This window comes from Xenopus laevis, chromosome 1L (genome assembly GCF_017654675.1).
Source record: "Xenopus laevis strain J_2021 chromosome 1L, Xenopus_laevis_v10.1, whole genome shotgun sequence".
Lineage (NCBI taxonomy): Eukaryota > Metazoa > Chordata > Amphibia > Anura > Pipidae > Xenopus > Xenopus laevis.
Window position 1 is genome coordinate 107,327,223 of NC_054371.1, and position 12,499 is coordinate 107,339,721.

Sequence of the window (12,499 nt, forward strand, 5' to 3'; positions counted from 1 at the left end):
TGACAGAATCCCTTGTTTATTAATGAGTTAGGGGAGGGTATTGTAAGTAATTTTTCAGTGTTTGCAGATGACACAAAACTATCCAGTCCAATAAATTCCATCCAGGATGTGGCATCCTTGCAACAGAATCTTGACAATCTGGCAAGTGGCTAATTGTCAGGTGATATTCAGAGTAGATCAATGTAAGATCATGTGCCTGGGATGTACAAATATGTAAGCAACTTATATCCTTTGACTGTGCTAGGCAAAAAGTCATTGGAGTCCTTGTAGATAATAAACAAGAAATGCCAGTCTGTAGCTGCAAGGGCAAACAAGGTATTGAGCTGTAGTATAAGGGGCATACATTTGTGGGAGCAGAGGGACATTCTTTCAATTTATAGAGTGCTGGTAAGGCCCCATCTAGAATATGCCATGCAGCTTTGGTCTCCAGTGCTCAAACAAGATATTATTGAATTGGAGAGGGTCCAGAGAATGGAAAAGTGTATGGAAAGTATCAGTTATGAAGAAAGACTGGCGAAGTTAGGGCTGTCACACTGGAGAAGAGGTACTGAAGGGGGGATATTGTAACTAAGTATAAATATATCAGGGGATCATATAATAATCTCTCTAATACTTTATTTACCAGTGACTCCTTCCAGACAGACACAAGGGCATCCATTCCAAAGAAGAAGAAATGAGGATCCATCAGGGGCAGAGGAAAAGGTCAAGTTGTGACTATCAGCACTACATGGGACTTCTTACTATAGAGGTACTTTTCTTTGGAAGCCTGAGTAAGCCAAGAGAGGTTATCTATACTACACAAAGTTTTATTGTTGATTCTTACTTAATATTTTACACTCTGATGAATGTATATTGGCATGCATGGCAAAGTAAGTTAAGCCAATAGCTCAGACAAATGTGTAAGTTTTGTAACTAAATCAGCTAATTGGGGTCATCTATGAACAGGAAGGCAATGTGCAAAGAGCAAAAAACACAATCCACCATTTTCACACAGCCTTTCTGCCTTGCAGAAGAATCACAGAGACCTATGGTTATCCTCATAAATACAGCACTGCCTGCATTTGGCAGCTCTGTATTCATTGTTAGGTGATAGGGGGAGGCATGTAGGTATGTCTCTTGCACTTCTGCCCAGGGTCTTTGTACATCATTTTTAAAATTGTGGTTCACCTTTAAGTTACATTTAAAGAGGTGATTAATTTTTACGTTAATGTTTAGTATGTTATAGAATGGCTAATTCTAAGTAACTTTTCAATTGGCCTTAATTTTTTTCTTTTTTATAGTTTTTCAATTATTTACCTTCTTCTTCTGACTCTTTCCAGCTTTCAAATAGAGTTGCTGACCCCATCTAAAAATAAATGCTCTGTTACACTACAAATTTATTGTTATTGCCCTCTCCCATTCATGTTCCAGTCTCTTATTCAAATCAGTGCATGTTTGCTAGGGTAATGTGGACCCTAGCAACCAGATTGCTGTAATGTCAAACTGGAGACCAGCTGAATAAAATGCTAAATAACTCAAAAACCATAAATAATAAAAAATGAAAACCAAATACAAATTGTCTCAGAATATCACTCTCTACATCATACTCTACATTAAGAAATCGTTATGGTATTTCATGAATGCTATAAATTGTTACACAATTTACATACACCCAATTTACAAAATAAAATTTCCTTTATTTTGAAAAGGCATCTATACCACAACAAACAGAAGAAAACATAAGAAGGTGAGGACCTAGAAAAACCAATAAATAAGACAAAGTTAGAATGGATTATCTGATAATTAGCAGCTATTAGGTCCCAGTCCTGATTAGTTACAAATCCAAGTTTTTAATGCTATGACACCAAATATTATTCCATCTTAGGAATTCCTGAAGGAACATATTTTACATTTTTAAACCTAGGAAAGGTACATGCAATGGTTGCCAGTTATAGACCTTTCTAGTACTTAAATAGACCTAAATCTATATGCTAAATACTCAAATATTAAAGCCAGTTCTACAGAAACAAATCTATGGAGGGTTAATTTACTATCATAGGTGCTAATTAAATAAATATGTGCTGCTGCCAACAACAAACAGTCAACACTTTGCTTTTATTTTCTAATTAATGGTAGCCTATTGAAAAATAATTGATGATTATTTGCTATAGTGAACTGCCCTTGCTCTTATTAATAAATCAGCTGCTATGTTGATATGGCGCACAGAGGCTATAAAAACCCTAAAGACGTTCCATTATATAGTATGCTAAAAGAACCAAAACCACTTTTAATACTCCTCTTACCTATCAAGAAGTACAGTATATACTTATGGTTTGGTATTTTGTGAATAAAAGTCCCTGCACCATTTATTTCATAGTAACATAGTAGCATAGTATGTTAGTTTGAAAAAAAAAACACATGTCCATTAAGTTCAACCTTTTAAATCTATTTTAAAATAGCAATCGGACCAGTCCGTGGATCAACTTGTACTATGAGCTACCTTCCATAAACCCTTCTTAAAGTCGTCTAATGTATCAGCCTGTACAACTGATTCAGGGTAAAGAATTCCACATCTTCAGAGCTGTCACTTAAAAAAAAACCTTCAGAATATTTAGCTGGAACCTCCTTTCTTCTAATTGGAATGGATGACCTTGCGTCAGCTGGAAAGACCTACTGGTAAATAAAGCATTAGAGAGATTATTATATGATCCCCTTATATATTTATACATAGTTATCATATCACCCCTTAAGCGCCTCTTCTCCAGCGTGAACATCCCCAGTTTGGCCAGTCTTTCCTCATAGCTAAGATTTTCCATACCTTTTACCAGCTTAGTTGCCCTTCTCTGTACCCTCGCTAATACAATGAAGTCCTGTTTGAGCATAGGAGACCAAAACTGTACGGCATATTCTAGATGGGACCTTACCAGTGCTCTATAAAGTGAACGAATGACCGCTTCCTTCCTTGAATCAATGCCCCTTTTAATACAGCTCAAGACCTTATTTGCCCTTGATGCCACTGACTGGCATTGCTTGCTACAGCCAAGTTTATCATCTACAAGGACTCCAAAGTCCTTTTCCATAATGGACTTCCCTAGTGCAGTCCCATTAAGGGTATAAGTATTTTGGATATTTTTACATCCCAGGTGCATGGCTTTACATTTATCAACATTGAATCTCATTTGCCACTTAGCTGCCCAGATTGCCAGTTTGTCAAGATCGTGTTGCAAGGATGCCACATCCTGGATGGAATGAATTGGCCTGGATAGTTTTGTGTTATCTGCAAACACTGATACATTACTTACAATACCCTCCCCTAAGTCATTAATAATATAAGTGGACCCAATACAGAGCCTTGAGAGACCCCACTAAGAACCTTACTCCAAATAGAGAATGTACTATTAACAACCACCCTCTGTACCCAATCCTGTAGCCAGATTCCTTTACATGTGCAAATGACTTCATTAAGGCCAACAGACCTTAGTTTAGAAAGCAGTCGTTTGAGGGGCACAGTATCAAACGCTTTGTAAAAATCCAAATAGATCCCATCTACTGCTCCCCCACAGTCCAGCATTTTACTTACCTCATCATAAATGACCTATCCTTCATAAAGCCATGCTGACTGCTGCTTATAATGCCATTCTCTAGGACAAAACTTTGAATGTGATCTCTTAACAAGCCTTCAAATAATTTGTCCACCACAGATGTCAAACTTACTGGCCTATAATTGCCAGGCTGAGATCGCAATCCCTTTTTAAATATTGGAATGACATCAGCTTTTCTCCAATCCATAGGTACCATACCAGATGAAAGCGAATCCGAGAAAATCAGAAATAGGGGCCAATCTAAAACTAAACTAAGCTCTCTTCGAACCCGGGTGTATATGCCATCTGGCCCTGGTGCCTTATTTACATAAATTTTTATTAAAGCTTTATGAATCATATCCTGAGTCAGCCACTGACTAGACTGAGCTGAGACAAAGCTTGACAAAGGGGTATAGCCCTGAAACGTTGCATTCCTGTTAATAAATACGCAAGGGGTCCTCCGTGCTTGAATTGCTGTGAGTGCCAGTGTGCTTTTTGCTTAGACTGAGCTGAGCCAACAGTGCAGCTATGAAATGTTTGTAAATGTAATTTATCAGCTGTAAGCACTGCACATGATATTATGTAGTCATAATGTGCAATTCCAGTGAGATATAATAAACCAATTGGATAATCTCCCTTTTTGGTTAGAAGCAAGTCCCCAGTGGGACAAATGAGTGGGTTTACAAAAGAACATGTGAAAAAGAAAAAAAAATTACATGCAAAAACGGTAATTAAATATAAGAACATGCTGCCAAAAATGGTTACCACTGCTTTCTATATATATATATATATATATATATATATATATATATATATATTTATAGTAATGTATTGCCTTTCCTTCATTCCTTACTTAAAACTATGACTATCTGGGTTACATGACTGAGATATGATTGATTATTATTCTTTTTTTCTCAATCGGTTGTCCTGTATTTTTGTATTACTGTCTTGTATTTCACTAATTTATTAATGCTGAGATCAGCTTTGTCAGCATATTGGGCAACTAGAAACTGTATTCCTTGCACAATGTATAGTGATGTGAATGATCTCTTAATGGACACATCAAGTGATATTCACTGGGGGGTGCCAATGGGGCAGGCTATCCCCCAGTGAATTTTAAAATAATAAAAGGATGGTTCAGACAAGGTTACAGCACAGAAGAAGCATGCCTGACTGGTTTTCCAAAATTAATACTGTCACGTGCTGACCTATTTACACTTCTGTAAATGGCATCTAAACAGAAAATAAATATTTACGGTGTAATATGGGAAAAAGCATTTGTGCATTTTGCAAAACTGAATACAGAAATATTTTTTTTGCTGTGTTTAACATATAGGGGCACATTTACCTAGGGTCGAATATCGAGGGTTAATTAACCCTCGATATTCGACTGCCGAATTGAAATCCTTCGACTTCGAATATCGAAGGATTTAGCGCAATTCGTTCGATCGATCGAAGGAATAATCATTCGATCGAACGATTAAATCCTTCGAATAGCACAATTCGAAGGATTTTAATCCATCGATCGAACGATTATCCTTCGATCAGAAAAACCTTGTAAAGCCTATGGGGACCTTCCCCATAGGCTAACATTGGCCTCGGTAGGTTTTAGGTGGCAAACTAGGGGTTCGAAGTTTTTTTTAAAGAGACAGTACTTGGATTCTCGAATGGTTGAATATTCGAACGATTTTTAGTTCGAATCGTTCGATTCGAAGTCGAAGGTCATAGTCGAAGGTCGAAGTAGCCAATTCGATGGTCGAAGTAACCAAAAAAACCATTCGAAATTCTAACTATTTTTCCTCTATTCCTTCACTCGAGCTTAGTGAATGGGCCCCTAAGTGTCTGCTGCCATGGGTGCAGACCCACATGGGAGTCTGAAACCAACAATTGTGTTGCCATACACAACATCCACTGCATGGCAAATCTTCATAAACCTATACACATTTGGCATGCTTATTGGGTATAGAATCCAGAGATAGTGGTGTTTTTGTGTATATAAAATAATGTATGTAAAATAATGTTCACATTTCTGTGTATTATATTATATAGAAATGTTAGTACACTGTAATTCATTCTGAAAGCTAGAAAGGGTTTTTACACCACTTTTCTCTGTTTGAACTTGTCCTCTTTTCCTCTTGATTTTTATTTTTTGACATTACATCAGGTCTGAGGTTCCTTAATTAAGGGTCCTCACACACAGGTGTTTGTTCATGCAGCCCCCTGCAGTTAACAAAACAAATATCATTCTTACTTTAGCCCTAAGGGATTCCATGACAATTGATATTGAATGTTTTTGCAAGCATATACTAAAATTTGTTCTTTACAAATTTCTCTTTATAAGTATTTCTGCCTCTCTATTTACAACTTTCTTAAATCACATCCCTGGTTATGTTCCCTCTATTCTGGAGTGCCAAACACTTATATAAATAGACACGAAGAACAGATTAGCATAGAGAGCATTAGATCTGTCAGTCTCTAGTGAGTGATTATACGGGGGCGTAAATTGTGTTGCGACTGTCAATGCGATTTATAAGAAATTGCAGTGCAGATAAAATCACCCTGATAATTATATAGTTTAGAATATACATTAACCATGAACCAAAATGTTTGGTAGTAGATGCTGAAATAGTATTTATATAATACCTCACACAGCTAAACAATGCCTCCACAAACAGATTCCAATTGAAACTGTGGAGCAATAGAAGATGCATTTAGTTTTTGTGACTTAAGTCAGACCATATCCATTGACTATTTAGCTCCCTTTAGGACAGTTCCTAAACAGAGAAAACTGAGAGACTGGCCCCCACAGGGGTGCACAAATAAACCATAGAAAAAAACACCCTGGAATCCAGTTAGGGTGAAATTTGGAGAGGATACCTATTTCATCTCCTTTATGCTTCTGGAAGTTCTTCTTGAAGATTATTTATGGTAAGATTTGGGGTGAATACATCATTGCTATCCTAGATATTCTTTGGACTTTGGTTGAATGGCTGATACAGCAGTGATTTTACATGTCTGTAACACTTGCTTTAGGCATTATCACACAGTACCAGCTATTGTAAATGGGAAGTAATACTAAATGGATACTGTTAAGTTATGATGTATTAATCTGCATTGTTAGTTTGCTGGTTTACTGGTAAAATATTAACATGCCTGGCTATCACTTCATGTATTCTCCATGTTACATTGCTGATTACTAATCAATTCTTATCTGGGGGTTAAAAGATGAGCTTGACAACAGAAGGGGTAAGGGAGGGGAGGAATTTATAGGGTGTTATAGATTTACCAGCTACATTGCCGATATATTTGGCTAGTGATAGCTGGTGATTTACTGGCTGGTTGGCAACTGTAAACATGTATAAAAAGTAAGTGCTCTCTGTAATATACACTTGCTTATTGTATAAAAATACATATCTCCCAACTGTCCGGTTTTCTCAGGACAGCCACAGTTTTCAGGGCACAGACTGCTGTTTAAATGTCCAGTCTTGACCCCTTGTTCTTCTCCGATCCCTGCCCCTCAAGAGTAAAATCCAGGATGGCCCTGACTTTCACTGTGGAACACACAACCATTTTGGGAGAGGGGAACAATTAGTAGTATTCTGCTTGTGAGCGAGATAATAGTTTAAATCTGTGCTTTTTCTGATATGATCTTACTGGCATCTCTGATGTAAATGTGTTTGTTGTCCATTTCTGCAGTGATCTTACTGGCATATCTGGGTACTTATTGCAAAAGGGAGTTGTAAAGGGCCTTAAATGTTTAGCACCACATAACATTTTGAGACAGCCCTGCTCGTCCGTGTACATGGGTGAATGGTGGAAGTGAAAGCTGTGAGGTGTTGTGGCAGTCGGTACTCTTATATATTTGGTTTGGTGGGCCCAAGGTGAGGCTCTCTATTGGGTTTCAGGGGTCAGATTCTCTGGTGGGCCCCAGGTAATCCAGTCCAGCACTCCATGACAATGTCAAATAATATAAATAGAGAACATAAAGGATACAAAGAAATGTATTCAACACATGAACTCAAGATCTCAAAAAAACCCACAATAAAACACATCAAGAAAAAAAGTTATGGAAAATGCTTGCTTTAAATTGCAATGAGTTCCAAGTAAAAACCTCACTCCCACTTCCCATAACAACATCTCCATTCATAAAGATGATATCTCTTCTCTTACTGTAAGTCAGGCTGTGCTGCTGTTTTTTTGCAGAGATGTTTTGTTAAAATTAAAATACTTACCAGTTGTTTGGGTATCATCATTGTGCTCATCCGGTGCTAGGACAGCACTGGGCACAATATGTTTTAAAGAATAGATATATAAGATATTCAGGCTGATTCATAGGACATTACAATTGCAGTCTCCTCTAAAATGCTGAATAATATGGCATGGCGCCACTAATATCTGTAAATTAAATTTTGTTAAAAGTGTTTAGGATGTGATTGTGTGCCAAGGACCTTATTACATAAGTTTTAGAGGAAACAGTAAAACAGTCATAAGATGAGATGATTTGTACTACATACTGTTATATAGACATTAGGCTGCATCAGTCAAGTACAACCATTCATTTACTGATTATTTTCTATTACTGTTATCCAAAAGTAAGGTTTTAATAAAGCCAATCTAATAACTGGTTGGAATGCGTCTTAACTCCAGGTATTCCAGTATGATTTTTGCCAAACACCAAATGATCCATTTACAAAGGGGATTCATCTGTGTAACAATACAACTTTAAATAAATAGATATAAATAACTTAAAAATCAGAGAAGTATGGCTAAACCTCTGTAGGAACAAACCACAAACATTACCCAGATTCATTACCCTGATTAACCAAATGAATATACTAGTTAAAGGTAAGAGAGGAAAAACCCTTCTTACAAGCACTCTAAAGTAGAAAACAAGAAGAAAATTAAAAATGAGGAACCGATTGCCTTATTTGCAAAGACTAATCTCAGAAACATTTTAGGTACTGTATATCAATAGTAAAATGATGTGGTTTGAGAGTGTGGCTAAATTAAAAAGTGGGGTCTTTCAGTTAAAGGGGACTTCTCTAACATAATAGACTCCTTGATGTACACAATAGTAGTGTCAGAGCTTTGATGGTGAAAAATGTTTAATTGAAACAAGTTACTTGTAGGTAATGTAAACCTGGTGCTTGATGGAATACACTATTGAATACTTAGCTTAGCTCAATTTTAGCAGAACCACATTTTGATATTTTCCAAGCTCTCTTTTTATCTAATGGATTAGAAGCAAGATGATGTTCAGTCCCTCTCCTATTCATAGTCCAGTCTCTCGCTCAAACCCCTGCCTGGTTGCTAAGATAAACAAAACCCTAGCAATCAGATAGCTGCTAAAAAAAAGCCAATTTTGAGAGCTGCGGAACAAAAAGTTAAATAACTGTCTCAGTCTATCAATGTCTATGTTATATTAAAGTTAATTTAAAGGTGTGCAACCCGTTTAAGAGATTACATTTAAGTTTATGTACAATATTATTAATAGTAAATTAGTAGTAATCAGCAAGTCCACATGACACTATTAGCAATGTATTTGTGTTTGCAGGAGAAGATGGTCATTCTTTGCATTTACAAAGCTCTGGTTAGGCACCATATGTGGTGCAATTTTGGTCTCTAGCTCCTAAAAGGGCTATTAATAAAACCTTCAAAAAGATAGACTGTACTAATAAAAGACATTGTAAGTCAAAGTTACCAGGTAAGGTTTGCCAAATGGGGATGATTACACTGGAGAGGAAGCACTAAAGTTAAGATATGATAACTATGTATACTGTAAGTATCATATTATAAACTCTAAACCTTTGTACAGTATACCAGTAGATCATTCTAGCTAACAGAAAAAGATCAGAAGACCAGGCCCGGATTTGTGGAAAGGCCACCAAGGCCCGGGCCTAGGGCAGCAGGATTTTAGGGAGGGTCGGCATGCTGCCCAACCACACCCACATTGGTTCAAAAACACTGGGGATGCACTGAAGATACAATTATGTTTTTAATTTCCAGTGCACTAATCCCCATTGCTCCAGTCCAGCTGATGAAAATTTTCACAACAGGGGAAATGAACGTCAGTGGGCCTAGGGGGCGCCCACTATCTAAATCCGGCCATGCAGAAGACAGGAGGTTTCATCTTCAGTTGAAAAGAAGTTTTTTTTAACAGTGAGTGCTGTGAAGTTGTGGAATTCTCTCTGTTTAGTGAGAGAAACTGCAGATGCTTATACGGGTTCAAAAGAGGGTTACATACATTTTTAGAATATGAGAAAATACAACTCAATTTAACTTTTTAGGTGACAGGTTTAATGGTTTATAAGGTTGAACTTGATGGACATGCACTTTTTTAACCTCATCTACTATGTTACTTTTAATTATATAGCTGTGCTGAACTGAATAAATACTGCTGGGAAATTCAGTTGCCAGAGGTGAAACACAAATTATATTTAATATAAGCTCTGTGGATTCTGAACTTGCCAAGAGTCGGAGCAGGGGCATTTCTGGGTCCTTGACTTCCCTGAGGCAGCCTTACATATGCCACCCCCCTCACATGTCTCATGCTTACCTTTCAGAGTGCCACAGCCAGACAAATGGGGCTGCATTGTTAGTGCAGAGAGTGCACTTGCCCTTCTTGATATTACCAGGAGTGGTTCTCAGCTGCCCCCCAGTAACTTATGGGCTGCTGTCTCCTGATGTGAGCTTCTCAACTCGCATCATGGCAGCAGCACCCCTGAATCTGAACCCTAAAAAAAGAAACCTCAGGGTTTACATAGACTTTTACATGGTGGCGGTATGCAAAGGAGAATGGAGCACAGAAGTAAAAGGGAGACATCATTAAGAAGTGAAAAAGGAGCTATTGTGACATAGCCTAGCGGTATCTCTTCACAACACAGAAAAACAAGTAACCGCTCTTACAGCCAAACAGGTGGCTCTGCCCTTAAGGCCAGGGTAGTAGGGACCAATAATGGCTTAAGAACATAATCCATCAGAATCAGTGGGGCTATACAGTGGAATCTGAATAAACAGAATTTTGTTCTCTATCAATGCTCTACACTCTACAAGAACATAATCAATCAAAATTTACTTTATGGGCCTGTGCCGGGCCAGACCTGAAGTATTTTCTTCCTGCTTAACAACTTTATTTTAAGATGGCAACATGCTACACGTATTGGCAGTTTAAAGGAAGGGTTCAGTTTAAAAATAAAAACTGGATAAATAGATAGGCTGTGCAAATTAAAAAATATTTCTGATATAGTTAATTAGGCAAAAATTTAATCTATAAATGTAATCTATATAGGCTGAAGTGACTGGGTGTGTAATATAATAGTCAGAATCCAACTTCCTGGTTTTCAGCTCTCTAACTCTGAGTTAGTCAGCGACTTGAAATGGGGGCACATTTGACATAACTGTTCAGTGAGTTTGCAATTGTTCCTCATTTCCGATGGTTTCTAATGATTTTAGCTAGAAACAACAGAATTCAATGTTTATCTGATGATTCAGCAGTATTCCCTTGCTGATTCACTCATCAAAATGTTCTGTTTTTGATGATCAGTGAGATGCAGGGGTGTAACTACAGAGGAAGTAGATATAGGAGATATAGCGGCCCCATGTGACCCTAATTCATATACCTTTCAATAAATATTGGTAAAATAAGTCAACCTCTAAACATTTTGGGGGCTTGAGAAATAATGTGCTCTGGGGCCCAGTTATATCTACCTGTCTTTTGCAGACAACTGCTGCCTTGTCTCCTACCATACACACATTGAATATTGTATGAAACATTTTGTATGCTAATATATGTGTGTGTATGGCCACCTTGAGGGAAAATAGAGAGACAAGGGTGCTTAAGGAGCATAGATTCCCTTCCCTGCTTAATGCCCTTTGCTTTGTCGCTTCCAACACACCTAAACATAGCCAATATTCATGGCAGAAGGAGCCAGCCATAAGATGCAGTCATTGCAGCTGTGTCAGTTAAAGGGGTTGTTCACCTTTGAGCTAACTTTTAGTATTATGTAGGGAGTGATATTCTGAGACAATTTGCAATTGGTTTTAATTTTTTATTTGGGGTTTTTGAGTTATTTAGCTTTTTATTCAGGAGCTCTCCAGTTCGCAATTTAAGCAATCTGGTTGCTAGGGTCCAAATTACCCTAGCAACCATGCACTGATTTGACTAAGAGACTGGAATATGAATAGGAGAGAGCGTAGATAGAAACATGAGTAATAAAAAGTAGCAATAACAATAAATTTGTAGCCTTACAGAGCATTGGCTTTTGAGATGGGGTCAGTGACCCATTTGAAAGCTGGAAACAGTCAGAAGTAAAAAGCAAATAATTATAAAGCTATAAAAAATAAATGTAAACCCAATGTAAAAGTTGCTTAGAATTGGCCGTTCTATAACATACTAAAAGTTTACTCAAAGGTGAACCACCCCTTTAATGCCCCACAATCTACAGTGCAAATCAAATATCTGTCTTGTATGGGGCAGAGCAGCAAAATGCAGTTGATTGGAGGCCAGTCATGATGGCTCTTTACTTTTCTATCAAGAGAGCAGTGGCGGGAAGTTTGAAAGAGGAGGAGGGAGGGAGGTCGGGTTGCAGACGATTGCTCAGTGTTCTGCAGAAAGCAAGGAAGGGAGGGTTGGAGAGGGGGGTAAGGTTACAGAGAAAGCTCCTTTCTTTCTGTCCTGAGAAAGCAGGGAATAGCTTGGGAGGTGTTCCTGTTGCCACACGGACAAGGGACAAGAATAAAAAGCTTGCAACGGGAAAAATCCAGCATAAAAAAACTCTGGTATTATGAATCTTTCCTTTTAAGATAGATGGGCCCCTAATCATTCTGGCCCCCTAGACTACATATGCATTAATCTGCCCCTGTATACAGCAACCATTTCATTCTAGCTCAATAGCCCTCATTAACGAGGGTCTGTATTGCAAGAAAAGCTTCATAGCCAC